The following is a 16,346-nucleotide window of genomic DNA, read 5'->3' on the forward strand; positions in this document are numbered from 1 at the left end:
TTTGAACCCCCAGTTTCCCGAGGTAAAATGCAAATCCACTGTATGGTGCTTACTCAATAAAATCAATAACCCCTTCCCATCCAACTCACAATTTGGTATTTTCACATTTAGTACACACTGTCTCCAACTTAAAAGAAGGGAGGAGGCATGTTCTTCACAGGAATAATTCCATCGTTCTTAAAAAGCAGCAGAGCTTCTCAGGATGTTCTATTGTTCATGATTTTAAAATATAAAGAAAATTAATTCCTAGCTTGTTAATAAGGTCCTCTGTGATATACTGTAGAGTGCCTTCTGCTGCTAAACATTATATACCACTATTGAAATATTTTATTTCCCATTTTGCAGTTTTCATAGAGGTATAAGAAACACTATGGAAATCAGTGCAGAGAAAGTCATGTTATATGTCTATAAATGGATGGACACACTGTGAGGGAAGCCAGTATATAATCTTTGTTTAGATCAGATATATAGCTTATTTAGATAAGTTATATAGACACGTACATTTTTGTTTATATATATTTCATAGAGAATATTGTTTTTATATCAGGATATACAAGGTTATATTTCACACATAAATGCAGTGTGTTTTACAGACACACACAGATTTCCCACCAATTTAAGTGCACCCACATCTGCAATGAAAAAGACCCTAATTTCTTTGAAAGAAGCAATCACACATGCAACTGTAGAAACAGCAGATCCTGAGTTAGGATCCACTGCCTTTTGCCAGGAAAGTCAGGAGTAAAGGCAGCCCTTTGTTCAAAGAACCCCAGCGGGTTGGGATGACTTCGTGTGCCACATCACTCCAAGTGGCAATCCAGGAAGGAATTTGTGAGATGAAGGCCGGGGTCCCACCCCTTCCCTGCAGTTTCCCTTTCCTGTCCTTATTTGCACCCTCCCTTGTCTCCCGGCCCCTGCTGCCCCAGCCCCAGCCCCAGTGAGTCTGGGGTTTTGACTGCGCCCTTCCCCTTTCTCCGCCCCTGCGCTCGGCTCCCTGCGATCGCCCCCCGCTGGCGGGGCTCGCGAGCCGAGGGCAGCCGGATCCTCTGCGTGGCTGCAACTCGAGTTAATAAACAGTTAAGTTTGGAAGACTCAGCAGACACGTTGAGGGGGAGTTACCGAGCCCAGGCAGCAAAAACATCCCGGCGCATTCCTGGGGAGTCCTCAGCTGCCAGCATCTGATTAGAACCATATCTCGCCGGGAGTGGCCGCGCGGCTGAGGCTCCCGGGCCGGCAGCTATTTAAGCGCGGCCGCCGTGTCGGCTGCGCGGCAGCCTGGAGGCTCGGCGCGGGCAAGTCATGCTGGCTTCGCAGAGGCGCTAGCTAGCCTGTGAGTAGCTTTCAAATCCTTCCCTTTAGCTCCATTGTTTTTTTTTTTTTTTTTTTTTTTTGCGACCTCCTTCCCTCCTTTGCTTTTTCCCCCCTTGGGGTGCAGACTTGGGACTGTTGGGGAAATCCTAGAAATGAGAGTGCTCGTGGGGAAACCAGCGGTTGAGTGGCCTGACATCCGAGGAATGTTTCCATGGAATGCATTTACCTTTGGGGTCGGACTCCAGATGTCCATCCAGCTTGTGACATTTCACAAGTGCCTCCTGTGTGTGTGTGTGTGTGTGTGTGTGTGTGTAAAACCTCTGCAGGCGGCCCTGGGAGGACTCTGGTGTGGCTGCCCACCGCCTCATTAACTCCTCCAAGGGTGTTTATTTTTGCCCTGTGAGGAAGGCTGGGGACCTGGTATGAGCCCCTGAAGCTTTTTCCTGGTGACTGACAACATATGGCATTAAAATGTGAACTTTGTCTTACACCCACATTAAGAAAGTCTCTGCTCAAGAGACTGAACAAACTTGTTTTAAATCCGTGGAAGCCCAGGGCGGTTAAATGGTGTTTGCCTGCCTGCTATAAGCTGGCTGGAAAGATTAAGTAAGAATTCAAGAAAAGGGGGGAAAATGAATGGGTTAAAACCATGGAGCCCCAGTCAACATAGCGGTTTTCATAGCATAGAGCTGACTCTGTTATTTGTTTCTGCCATCCTTTCCTCTTGACTTAATTCTTAGCCTGGAATTCAGGTCCGCAATCAGTTTCAGCAGGGAACTGTTTGAGTCCAAAGGGAAATTTAACTGGATTAAAAACACTTAAAGAATCTGGATGTTATCTCCACACCAGCCACCCCCCACCTTTTCCTCTTTCTTTTTAGTTTGTGTTTGGAAGGAAGAGAGACTCTCTGTAAAATGAGCAGAGCAGAAATAAGCTTCCAGACACATGGAAAGACTTAAAAATGATGGAGGGGCGACTTCATGAATAGTAAATGTTGTTATTGCACTATAAAGTGACTTAATGAAAAAATTTCTGGCCTTAATCAGTCAAAGCAGGGGAGTGGGGGAGAAGGAGGTAAGGCAGAAGTAACTCAAACAGAAGGAATGGCTGAGGAAAGAAGGCAGCTACAAAAATGCCTTCAAACATCTGATAAGGCTCTTGGAATGGCTTTGATGGGATATGTAATTGACCTTCCTTCCAGGCTTGAGGTTGGCTCCCCACCCAGGAGCATCTACTGGCTGTTGGGGAGGGAGGAACTGGCTGGGAATGGGGAGCACTGAAGCTACCAAATGGCTTGTCTCCATGCTCTGTGACATCTCTATGCTTGCTTCTGACACCAGCAGCCAGACCTTGATTATGCTGCTCTCCTCTGGGTCTGGTGCCTGCCCACCCAAAGTTCTGTCTCTCCCTCACTGAAAGGAATTAACTCTCAATGACACTGGAAGAAAGTTTATTGTCTTGAGACTTCAGGAGTATTTGGGATTGAGTTCTCCTTATTTTTTGAGGAAGGACCTTTTTGGTGAAGTGCTGGGTACGTGGCAGTAAACAATGCTACACAATACAACATGGAGTGTGTGCAATGTGGATAGTCTAGAGAAAGCACAAAGGAGACCTAGTAGTCTTTTCCAATGTGTATTTCTGGGACAGATTACTTCTTCTGAATTCCTAATCAGTTTCCTCCTAAGGCAAGACCGGATTCTTTTTTCCTGTTGTTGGTGAATAACTTAACTTCCCCCATCCCTTCCCACTCCCAACTTTGTCCCTTCTTACCTGAATGACTGCCCTAAAAATCAATTTTTCTTAAGCTATGCCCTCCTACATTTTGATGTATGACCCGAACAAGTAGATGGTAGGGGAACGTCTTCTAACTTTGAACTATGACACATATGTAGGTGCCTGTCTCGTGATCTTGGACACTCGATCTTCACCTGAGGACATAAGAGAGGGCAGGGAGCCACGACACTTGTTAAAAAGGCTTGTTAAAGACAGATTCCAGAGTCTGCATTTCCACTCAAGACTTTGTATAGTTTTTGATTCAACTAAAAGTCCAAATTCTTATGCATTAAGCTTATTTGTTGCCTTGCTCAAAAGGTTGAATAGATTTCAGTCACCTTGTTTGGGTTGAAGAGAATTGCTTTTAAGACACTTGTTTGTATGAAGGTGATACAGGGACCTCTGGAAGCTGCTGACCAACTGGTTAGGGGTGATATTTATTGGCCTACTCAGCTGTGATTCAATTACCTGAAGATTAAGAAGGCTCCTGGCTGGCAGGTGGCTTTGTGGAAATGTGGGCTCTTGGTGGTACAGCATGTATGGAACAGCGGCTTCATTTCTAATTCTATCTCTCATGTGTCTGTAAGCCTAAGCTTGCTAACACCAATATTTTTTTACCTGGATAGTTTTGAAGGCTGCGTGTGTGTCTCCTCCTCTGTCTCTCCTGACTTGAGGATTTAATTAATGCTTTTCTTAAAGACAAAGCTAAGATGCTGAAATACTTGAGAAGGCTGCTGCAGACTGAGCTCTCCCCAGGTGGAAAAGCTTGAAAGCAGACTGTGGGGGGAAGTTTCGGTAACTGACCAAACACATAAGGTTTTCTGCCCTCCAAACAGAACCAGAATGAGAACTAGACTGGCAACATGAAACACCTAAGTAACAGGATGTGGTATTTTAAAATTCTCTCTGATGCTGCTGTGTAATTCTAAAGTTGAAACTGTGCCACCGAATTGCACAGAGGTAGGCCAGAATCATATTCAGATGAAATAGCTGTAGCATCAAATAGGCATGTTTAAGAGAAATCTAACTCATGGTAATGTATCCTGACTGGGTTAATTGTGTGAATCAGAAGGAAAGCAAAGCATGGAGACTCCTCTTTTTCCAAAAACATGCTAATTTCTGATGAGGGGAACAAATGATGCTGAGTGTGGACACAAAAGGCTAATCCATGCCAGTTCCTTCCTCCCACCTCACCCAACTAGGTAGTGGTTGAGAGTGTGGGTTCTGGAGCCCCTTTGTCTCTCATTGCCTCGGGTCAAATCCCAACTACCCCACTGCTGCTCACCTGACCTTGGGCAAATTGTGTAACCTCTCTGTACTTAAGTTTTCTTATCTGAAGACAATAATTGTACCTACCCTCAGATTTGTTGAGAAGACTGTTAATCTAACATGCTTAAGATACTTTATTCTGTCTGACTTAGAAATTTCTGTTTTGTTTTGGTTTTGCCCCCTGAACAACTGAATTATGTATCTTTGTGAGAACTGAAGGCAAAATGGAGAATTTCTTTGTCAAAATGGGACACTGCTTGTCTGCCTGAAAAATGTTAATCATTCAAGCACTTAATATTAACAAAGCCAGCGTTTTTGCTGTGCTCACACTAGAACAAACAGGGAGTTACTCTCTGTTCCCTGCCTAGAAGACTGTGGTTGGGTTTGGTCAAGCTGACCTCCTCTGGTCTCATTGAAGTCTTCCCCACCTCCCTTCAGACTCCCTACAGAGAGGGGGCAGTCCTTGCCCCTGAAGTCAGCATTATAGCAGAAGGAAGTGGGAAGGGAGGGACCATCTGTACTAAACCAAGTGACTAGGCTAGAAATAAAGTCTTCTGAGTGCACGAGGCCCCATACTATCATTACCCACATGGGCAGGTTGCCATGGTTATTCCTCTTCCCAAATCCTTCTCCTACCCTGGAAGGAAGCCTGCCACTCTAGGGTAAGCAATATCTGGACAAATGGCTTCCTGGTCTAAAAATGGAAGTTAATTTTTAATTAAGTGAGGTAGAATCTCCTTGCTACCCATCTCATCCTTTTCCGCATCTTCTAAACTTATTTGAATCCTAATACTCAATTATCTAACGCTTACTACTTCTTAGATCATCAAGATAGCAAAACATTAAGTCTTATGAACTTTCAGGAACATAAAAGCTATTGCCTCAATATTGCCTCAATTTTTCTCTGCTACCATAATTTATACCTTAAGGCAAATAATCTTTAACTGCCTTAAACTAGTAAGAATTCTGAGTGAATGGGGCCAGCTGAGTATTCAGTTATAGGGAAGTTACCAGGAGGCAGAATGCGTGAGGATTGTCCTTTAGATTTTTAGGTAACCATGGAGTAAGGGAGCAGGTAGCACAGAAAGCAACAGTCCTGGAAAATCTGAGTTTGAAACACTGTCCAACTTGAATGAAGTTTGGGTGAGGGATATGTGGTCTAAGGTTTTCTCTTGGTAAAAATCTACCCTATTTCTCCTTAGCAATATGATGCAAAGTGTTATTCTGATAGACTTAGATCTTCACGTGACAGATGAACTGCCTTATTAAGTTCTCATTTAACAGTCAGATTCGTTCAGTCTTTCAAGGTTGGACACTTAGCATGCAGTATATTTCACAGCTAGAGAGAACTCATCTAAGATAGTGGTTCTCTGAGTGTGGTCCCCAGACTAGCTACATCAGCATCACTTGGGAACTTGTTAAAAATGCAATTTCTTGGTTCCCATCCCAAAAACACTGAGCCAAACTCTAGCAGTAAGGTCCATCCAGCTGTATTTCAACAAGCCCAACACATGATCTAAGAGTAACTTTCATAATTCAGTTGTTTTATAATTCAGTTCAGTGGAAAGCATAGCAAAGTATCTGAATTCCTAGCCATGAAAATAATAAAGCAAAGAATTTAAATATAGGTTAGTTTATCCGAATCTTGGGATGCAGAAAGATTACAAAGCACAGACCTTGATATTTTTTCTACTATCTCAAGTACTGCTTTCTTGATCCTAGAAAAATCGACACGATCCTTAGTTTTATCCTTTTACCTCCTTTAAGGATTTTAAAGAGCATAATTAATCTCCATTTATTAGGAGACTGTCCCAGTTACTTTTAAAAAAAGATTCCAGTAAACTAGATCATTACCCTTGAACCAGATGGTTTTCTCTAACCTATAAAACTTTTTATTTTGTTTTTCATGCCATGCCCAGAGTGCAGATGAAGTCCTCTCCAGAATGGTAAATGAACTAATGCACTTAGTTTTTATAGAGCTTTATGGTTTATGAAGTAATGTTCAATTCTCCCATTTGACTTTCACTTTAAATAACAAGATAGGAAAGATATCTCCATTTCTTAACTCCAGTAAGATCAGTAGATATCAACTTGCCCAAGGTCCTGTCATTAAGTGGTAGAGCCAGAATTCAAGCATGAATCTTTGTGATTTGGATCTTGGTGTTTATCTAAATATTTAGTAAATACCTATTATGTGAAGTATTTGCTAGGTTAGCAATAAAACAATAACTCCCAGTGTGTAGAAATCTAGAAGAAAGTCTACATCATGTGAAGCAAAGAATGTAGAATCTACACCTGCCATTTTTCAGACACGCTACTCAATGTCCCTGACCCTTAGTTGCCTGGCCCACTTTGCAAAATACTTCCTGAGAATGACTGATGTTAATCAGAAATTAATGCTTAGCAGAGATCACGCGTTAGACTGAAAAATGCAAAGGTGCTTCTAGATGTAGAAGGAAAGAATTGGAAGTCTGGTTTTGAGGAGACAACATAGGATAGAGGTTAAAAGCTTGGGCTCTGAACTACAAATGACTGTCTATGTCCACAACCCAGCTTTTCCATTTTAAGACAAGAGATACAACATCTGAGTTTTATTTTATCCATCAGTAAAATGAGTTGCCTCAAAATTAAAATTGAAGGAGAAGCCAGAAAAAAATACTTCCTCAGTGTTGCTGCCTCAGAAATGCACCTGTTCTAGAACTACAATTCTCCATGTAATAGGTAAGCTGATATTAGCAAATGGTCTTGCTTTCATTGTTTGTGAGCTTTAGGTAAGCTAAAATCTAGAGATGTACACACTTGGGCAGATAATTAAAAGACCGTCTTTCCTATATGCCTTGAAACTAGTAAACGTAAGGGTCAAGCAAGAGAATGTTACAACACTTTGTAAATCAACACAGGCACGCACATATTAACTCTTAATGTACCACTTAAATCTCTTCTGGGCAGGACAATTGAGTCCTCCTGAGATCTAGAGTTAATCCACATACAAGTAACTAGATAGTAAAGAACAGCTTCACTAAATGGGTCCATATTGGACACAGCTGCCCTCCTTGTAAACATTTCACCCAAATGGTCTCACTTTTCATATTTTAAGTGTCGAATTAGGGGACCAAGACTTGTTCTCACCTTGTGTAGTATGTAATACAGATGCTAAAATACTTTTTGTTACCATTTAGTGCAGCAGAAATAAGCCAAATGTGTTTGAACTTTTGTCAGAAGGCTGGCATAGTCATATAAAGAATGCTGAACCAGTTTGGCTTTGGGGCACAATGTTAATTCATACAGGAACCGTATAACCGACCTCCAGATCTGAGGATCAGAAGTCAGGATAGTACACATAGTAGGTGCTCAAATATCTGTCCTTTAAAGGAAAGTCTCAGTTGTGCAATAATTACTTTAGCATTGGAGGGGGATGGTGTTATTTTTTTGTTTGTTTTTGAGGGTTCTTTTGGGTTTTTTTGTTTGTTGTTTTAACCTTTGCCTCTAAAGTCAAACATCTTAAAAGCAACCATGTTTTTGAATTAGAAAACAAATGTAACTGATACAACAGGCCCTTCCATTCATAGCTGGTTGATAATAAGGAGATTTAATTTTGATTTCTCACCTATAGCTGAGGCTTTTCAGAAACCTACATATACTTGAATTGAAATAGTAATCTTATTCAACGTCCAAGCTGTGTTCTGAAGGATCTCTTGATGCTTGCTTAACTGCCTTATAACGTATTCTTTGGAATTTCTGATGTATCCCCTGGTTTAAAGTTCTCAATGACTAAAAGTTGGTTGTAATCGAAAGTTGGATGAAAATGTTTACCTAACACCTACTAGTGAACACATAGATGTCAACAATTGCTGCCTATGAGAAACTTTGAGAAAATAACAACTACTCAACTAGCATATGATTGTATTATAATTAAGTGGTACAGGGTAGGGTCCTGAGGAAACAAAGGACACCAGTGTGATAATAGACTTGGCCTTTAAAGGAATGGTGGAAGTAAGATAGGAAGAAAAATGCTTTCTAAGCAGAAGCACATAAGCAAATCATGCAGGTATGTACTTCAAGGATACTGACTGGCCAGTTTGTCCAAGAGAAAGTACAGATGACAGAGAGGTAAGAGGTGATATCCTTTGGAAAGGAGAGATGGATGGCCCTGAGCCTTGGATGGCAGGGCAAGAACTTAGATCTTCATTTGCTGAGTAGTAGATCTCTTTGTTAAATCAGGAAAACAAAATGCTGACTCAGATAAATTAACCTGGCTATGTTGGCAGCATGAATTTGAGTGGCGACTGTTTAGCAGTTGAAGAAAAACCTATATTTCATGAAAAATCAGCAATCAAAGTAGAGAAAAGATTTGCCTAACTGAATAGTAAGGAGCAAATGGAAAATATGTATTAACCCTAATGTTTTAAGTGCATTGCTCTTGACCAGACGGTGTGGGTCCTAGAAAAGTAGGACAAATGGTTCCCTGATCTTAAAACTTCATTGAGTTGGGGGAAGAGTTGTACATGAATCAGAGGGCAACAGTAGGTCATGATAAGTATAGAAAAATGGTAGGGCTGGTGGGAGGTCAGGGAAGACTTCCCTAAGACAATACACCTTGAGTGGAGAGTGGACTTTGACAGGTAGGAATTCAAGTAGGTGAAGGCAATAAGTATTACAAGTGTTTCAGACTTGGGAGGCAACATGAGAAAGCATTGTGTGTGTGTGTGTGTGTGTGTGTGTGTGTGTGTGTGTGTGTGTCCAGAGTAAATGGAAGAAATCAGCTTCCTCAGGGTTTTGGATCTCAGGTTCAGTTCACTGTGGATCTCACAACTTAACAATGATACCTGATTAATACAAAATCAGAAAGGCCATGAGGTCTGGGAAGGCATGACTACAAAAATTCAGCCATGAAAGTAGGTGAGTTACAGCTAGAGTCTCTTACAACTTAAATTCTCATAGGAACCTTTTGAGAAGACGAAGGAAGAATTTATCTCTCAAGAAGTTTCTTTACTTCAAGTATTCTAAATATATTCAAAAGTACCGATGCTATGTGTATAGAAAATATAAAAATAACACTGTAATATGAGTTGGCTAATTGTGAGGGACAACATATGTGATACAAGGTAGTATAGCTTATTTGAAACCAGGGACTTGGGGTGGCGATGAGACAAGATTGGGGAGAAATTCTGGAACCAAGAAAAAAAAAATTGGTGAGGAGGAAGGAGAGGTATGAAAATAAAGGGTAACTATGGACAACAGAGGGTCAAAGGTTTGCCAGTTTCAGTAGACATGTGAACAGTCTAAGATAAAAATGTTAGTTCCGTGCTAAGCTGCAGACAATGCTGTTGTGGATCTTGTAGATGTATCCAAATGCAAAATAAATTCCATAGTTCTATTTCGACATAGTATATAGAGGTACAAATGTTCAGCTTTTATATAGGAACTCTTGAATAGTAGCAATAGATGTAACCGTGTTCTGTTTGGACTCTTCACACCTCACACAGCCAACACTTGTTGAGGGCTTTCTATTTGGGGTGCTAATAAAGTCCACTTTCTTGATGAAGTTTCCCAGTAACCAAGTACTGCCTGATATTCCCTTACTAAAGCTCTTATAACTAAGTAGTGCTCTTTAAATAACCAAATCCATGGCAGGCCAGTGGTGGGGTGGCGGTTACATTTTCATAATATCACTTCATTTAATCTGCGCTCTTAGAAAATCTGGCAATTGAAATTGCCAAAGAACATGTTTGGTTCTAGAATATAAAAGTTCATGTCGTCTCTGAATTGCTTGCATTTCTGAAGTGTGAAAACTGAACGTCAAATGAGCATAGTGCTTTTGTTTGGTATTTATGAAAACAGGGTTGATTCCAAACTTTGGACTATAACGTAACATTGCAGGGAATATCACTGGTATTCTATCATAACCTAGTGTATCACAAGATTCTTCCCTCCAATTGCCTCAGCCATACAGACACTCTTCCAGATTGCAGCATGGTTATAGGAGACTCCCAAATATTGAATGTAAATATCCCCCATCTAATGAATGTTTTAAGAAAATGTCATAATTTTAGAACTGTCTAAAATTTAGAATTAAGTGCTGAAGACAAAATTTGCATCTTCCCAGGGTTGATACTAATAAGAAAGCAATTTATGTAAAATTCCTTGAAGTATGTAGTACTAATTTTGCTCTTATTAGACATTTTTAATGGCAATGAAGCTTTCTACCCTAATCAGAAACATTTTCTGTAAAGCTCTTAGTTGTAACTATTCCTTGCTTGTTCTCTCTCCCCTGCCTATACTGTAAGCCTCTGAGAGAAAAGACCGTGTCTATTTTGTCACTGTATATACAGCATAATACAGTGCTTGGCACACAGTAGGTGTTCAGTGAACAATAACCAGATGGCCAGGTAAATGAGTGAGTCAAGCTACTCTCATTTGCAACATTAATTGTAATTTAGTACAGAGTAAGCAAAATAGGAAACTTAAGCTTTCCTTATCATCTGTTAGTATAAGTAAAACAGTTCTGAGTCCCTTTTTTTAACTTTAAGATTATTTATAATAAGTAATATCCATATGTTCCTCTAGTTTATATCTGCACAGAGCCTGAGAAAAGCAGACAAGCTGTTACTGAAATTCTCCAGATGATGTGGTCTTTTCAAGTTCTTGGTTTAACTTCTATCAATGGAGTATTCATCATAGCTCATACATCTATCTGTCCCAATGGTGTAATCACCTGGCTAATAATAATAGTGGTGAATAGTTTTCATCCTGATAGTTCCTGCAAGGACAACTTCTTATTCTCCTTCTGTTTCTCCTTTTAAAAGTGTCTGCTAAACTGCTTACTGAAGAACTAATAAAAATTGAGAAAATAGATGAAACCTTTGGCTCAACATTGGATAATTAAGGTTATAATTTTGACTTAACACAATTTCTGCCCACATCCAAGAAACCTGTGTTTTTAATCTGCATATGAAGCTGTATTGTGGGTAAAGAGGTGGCGTCCATTAGGCTCTTTAAAATGCTTGAACAGTGTTACCAACTCGTCCTGCCTGCACAGACCCCAATGGGTCCAAGAACACTAGTCTGGAAACCAACAGTAGTCCACTCCCTGACCACTTTCAAAATCCTAGCATAAATGAGTTTTTCCAAACCCTAGTTGTATTTTATTAAAAAGTTACTGTTCATTGTTTTTAACATATCAGCAGCTTTTCTCAACAACGTTGGATAGGTAAGTATCAATCAATGACGTGTAAGAGGATAGTGTCAAAGCTGTAGGCAGCATCCTATTTGCTTTCAGACATGTTTCCTTTATCGGTTCACTTAGCCTTTGAGTTTAATATCGTGACTGAACCTAGAGTATCTTCACGATTCTGTCTTCAGACCAAGTTAGAATATAGATTTACCTACATTTTAAGTATTCCTGACAAATTAGCATATCTCTAAGGAATTTAATTTTAAACATACAGAAAGCCATGTATCATCCTAGTATTACTATTCTAAATGTATAAGAAGCAGAAATCTGTCTCTCACCCTGCTACCATCCTTCTTAGCGAGCATTTCCTTGGCTCTGACATTTCTAGTCTTTCAATATATGGAGAAACATGTATAAAATGGGAAATTGCTATGTATTCTGCTTCAAACAAGAAGCTATAAAGTCATCACTATTTTAGTCAATAGCTGCCTCTTAAAAAGATGTTCCTAAAGAGGTGCTCACAATTCAAAATATCATTTCACCTATGTAAGTTTTTATAGAACTGACATAATCAAAATTCTTTTTTTAGGAGTAAATGGATCTTAGAATGAATGTTATAAGATGTAGTAGCCTTTTACTTTTTAAAGCCACCTTTGGGACACTTTGTTTATTATGAAGTTTGAGGGTCACTGAGCATCATTAGCTTGGTGGGTTAGGATAACCTTGAATCTGACATTTGAGATTGTTAGACCTTAACCTTTCAATTAAAAGGCTTTGTTTCCCAAAGATTAGCCAAGTATTTAAATGAAAGAAACCGGCAGTGTTGAATCACTCAAAGTGGCAAGTTCATGCAACTATCATACTACAAAGCCATCTCACTCTTTGATGCCATGGCTCTGTACTGGGGTTTGTCACCACTCCAACCTCCACACCATTGCTCAAAACCTCAAAGTCTCCCCAGTATTGTCTAGACAAAATAGAGTTTTATAAACCACTCTAAACACAGTTTGACCCACCTTCCGATCCTTTGTCCTGGTATAACCCAGCATAGGTCCTGCATAGGCTCACCTGACACAAATACCCTTTATGCTTGCTATTAGTTCCTCTTTCCCAAATGCATTTTTTGGCTAATGCTCAGTCCACCTATATGAAGAACTAGCTTCATTCTCTTCTTTTACATGTCTTGTTCTAAAACAAAGAAGTCAAGAGCTTACATATTGTGCATGTATGTCTTTCCGTGGGCTGGTTGACTGTACTTGAGCTTCTATTCTTGTCAAATGAGGATAATGATACCTTTCTCATAGGATTAAATGAGAGAGTCTTAGCCGCACACCTGGTTTATAAAAAAATTCGATACATTTAATTTTTACAGATCTAGTATTCCTTCTGTGTTTCTAAGAAGAAATTAGAATGTTTAAACCATCCCCAACCCTGCCTTCCCTATCCACTTGGCATTTTTTTCCAGAGCAGGTACACCTTCTGAAAGACTATGTATGTGTTTTTCCTGCTAGAATGTAAACCATTTAAGGAAATAGATCTTTATTTTGCTCACTGACGTATCCTGAGCTCTAGATGAGTGCCTGGCTTATAACAAGGATGTGGATATTGTATGAATCAACTTCTGGCACGCTCATCACTGGCATTCAGGGGCAAATTTTGTTTCCAATCTCTAAATTGTGATGGCTTTAGAGCAGGGATCAATCACCAAACCCCATATGCTCTGAACAACAAAAAGCTGTAAGTACTTGAAGAATTTTTAAATTTTCTAATTTAGAGCACAATCTAGGGTAGCCAATGACTTACCATTTGTGTAGTCACTCTGACCATGCAATGTGAGATGGATGACATACTCTTAAGTGTCAGAAGGGACTGTGTCTGTTTTTCCCTCTAGGGAGTTTCTTAGATGGAGGCAAGTGTAGAATGGAATTTAAGGTAGGGAACCTCAACAGCGGGGAGAGTGGCCCTGAGAAAGAAACTTTATTCACATCCCACTTTCGATAATTAGCCCTAATAAAAGTAGAATTTGCTTACTTTAGAGGGACTAAGATAACGTGTTCATGGTGTTTTCTTCACGAGTTTGTTTGGTAGAACTAATTATCTACGTCTATACTTTGTGAAAAAGTACATTGCTAGTTAATAAAACACTACAACTATGAACATATTCCCGATTTCAAATTTTGCTGCACTAGGAGGCTTGTGTGCACTGTAGTCCTTGATCATTTTTGTGTGTGTGTATTTGTCTTAACCTCCTTGTCTGCAATACTGAGTCTTTTTAATAAAGTTTGGATTAGGAACTTAATAGTGGCTTTCAAAGACTTGTCTTTGCACAGGGCTACAGAGTTCAGCTAAGGAAACAAATGATCGAATCGCATTCTCTGATGCTAAAAATGCCCACATAAAAAGACGAGAAAATAGCAGATGCCACTGCACAGTGAATGTCTAAAGCTACAGGGACCAACTCAAGTTAGTTTTATTTAATGACCGTAATAAGGCTAATAAAGAGAGGCTACAAATGGAGCCCCTAGCCAATCATTTATATCTATCTCATGTTTTCCTTAAGTGTTTATGTGTCAATTACTTAGCAGGGACAGAATTTTGCAACAGGTCATTAAATGGTTCAGGGAACAGACGAGATTGTTATGAAAGCTAATGAAACATCTTGCTTAAATATTACACTCTTTTAGGAACCAAGGAAACTTTATTTCCAGTCAGTCATTGATGTTGACATTCCTGTGTAGTCTAACCAGAAGCCTTTTTGTAGTTCTGCATAAATATGAATATCCCACATTGGGCCAGGAGGTCTCAGTTGAAGCCCAACAAAGTGGCATATGATATAACCATTCCTGCTAGTTCAGTTCATGCTAGAACAGTGGACCCAAATGGGACCCCCATGATTTGTCATCTTAAAAAGGTAATGAAACACGGATGGAATGGTGTGCTATCAACAGGCCTCGAAGGAGGAAGAACCCTCATCCATCTGCTTATTCTGGAAAGTCTTTCCTTTGGTAAATCAGATTTTTAACCAACCATTTGCTCTAAAGCCAAGCCTTGACCATTAAGTTATACTTGTAACTCAGAGTGCTAGGCAGGTTTGTAAACAATAAGTTAATGCAAAGGACAGATAACAGTTTCTAGTCAAAGCTCTGAGAAATAAAAAACAAAATATAATTCATAGGTGTTTAGCACAACTATTAGACAATGCAACAATCTCACCCTTAACTTAAATCAAACTCATTTAACATGGGAGAAACAGAGGGTTACCCAGCATTAGAGTCCCTGTAAAACTATCTGCAGCTGGAAATGGTTTTGAATAACATTTTAAAAGACACAGATATAGATCCAATAAACAAATCTTGATAGTCTAGAAAACCAGAAAAACTGGACTGTGCTAGTACATAAATTTATCATCTCAAATAAGTTAAGCCTTTTGGGAAGCAGCAATTCCTTTGGCACCATATGAACTGATGATTTGTTTAGTTAATGCATTTATTGCCTTTTAATATATCCAAACTGACTTGTTTATCAGGCTAGCCATATAACATTTATAATAAACAGCATATTGCATGGAATATTACTTTATATTAACATAAAGTTAAGACACTACCTCTTCCGTCTGGTAGAATAATATGTAGATCAAAAGTAGAAAAAATTATGCTGGTTTTGGGGAAGGAAAATAGCATTTTTCTAGGCTCTTCAAAGTCATTGGTTAATGCCATCTCAACAGCTTATCTTTAAACAGGGGGAGGGGAGAGGAAATGAAATATTCAAGACCTGAGCCTTTGAAAATGTTGTCTAATGACATAACCAGGACAATTTTCTGAGATATCCTATTTTTATTCAGCTGGTACAAATTTGATTTTCCCCTCCCCCAGCACTGGAATGATTTTAACGGTGCAAAAGATGACTTACGAAAATGGAATATATATGTTAGAAAATTTTCAAAGTCATTCTTTAAATCCCAGAAGAAACTTGTTGAAATCTGTACAGATTAAGGTGATAACCAGAGGTCTTTCCTTGTATTCTTTGATTATTACAACCAAGAAAGACCAATGAGCTGTATCTTCATTTCCTAAGAACTCGTAACTTAGTTCTCTGAAATGCCACCATCCATTTTTACCTTATTTTAAGAAGTCACTGAAATGACTTGCCAAAGGGGTATAGAAATGGACTTCCTGAAAACTTCTGTAGATTAGTAATAACATTTTAACGTTTGGGACCACAGAGGAGTGGCATTTTCCTGAAAGCTCTTCTAAATACAAGATTCCTTGAATTGCTCTTCCAAACTTGGCAATTGTGCCTCATGACCCTTAAAGTCAATGTCTAGACGTGTTTGTGGAATGGAAGATCAATTAATGGTGATGACTTACATGATTTCAACAGGTATCATTCTGATTACATCAACTTGGATTTATATATAGAATTCATGAAACAAAAGCTGTCTCACTGATTTAGACTTTATAAGCAAAAGTCTGATACTAAGTGGTAGTTTTACTGTAATTGGAACTTCCTATGCTCATTGATCTCTACAGTGAATGAACGGTACACAAGTATTTCAGTACATTAGAACACTTTACCATTCATAGTTGCTTCAGTTGTGCAACAGTTCAAGTCCCAATTCTGTTTCATTTAGCATGGGTTAATGTGTTGCTGTTTAGAATTTTTCCATCCCTCAGTTTAAAAATACATTGATTTATTCCCATGCATTTATTTGGTCTAATACTATATCCCGAAAGATGAAAGAATAATGACAGAGTGTGAACTTGAGCTCAAGAATACTTGTGCATTTCTGTCACTGTGTCCATTCCCTACTCACTCTGCA

The 16,346-nt window shown here is 39.3% G+C and overlaps 1 protein-coding gene across 9 annotated transcripts in view; it reads left to right on the forward strand.

The window, feature by feature from the left end:
• Nucleotides 1-1,017: 1,017 nt before the first annotated feature.
• DAB2 (DAB adaptor protein 2) overlaps nt 1,018-16,346 on the forward strand; it is a 49,293-nt gene continuing 33,964 nt past the window's right edge. For 3 of the 9 annotated variants that reach the window (XM_081053226.1, XM_081053230.1, XM_081053229.1), the window contains exon 1: nt 1,025-1,330. The gene's annotated coding sequence lies outside the window, so the exon portion shown is untranslated. Of the gene's footprint in view, nt 1,331-6,272; nt 6,300-6,960; nt 7,075-16,346 lie in introns of all 9 variants that reach the window. The other 6 variants (XM_081053233.1, XM_081053232.1, XM_081053228.1 and 3 more) reach the window with 6 other exon arrangements.

Source organism: Rhinolophus hipposideros, assembly GCF_964194185.1.
Source record: "Rhinolophus hipposideros genome assembly, chromosome: 7".
Lineage (NCBI taxonomy): Eukaryota > Metazoa > Chordata > Mammalia > Chiroptera > Rhinolophidae > Rhinolophus > Rhinolophus hipposideros.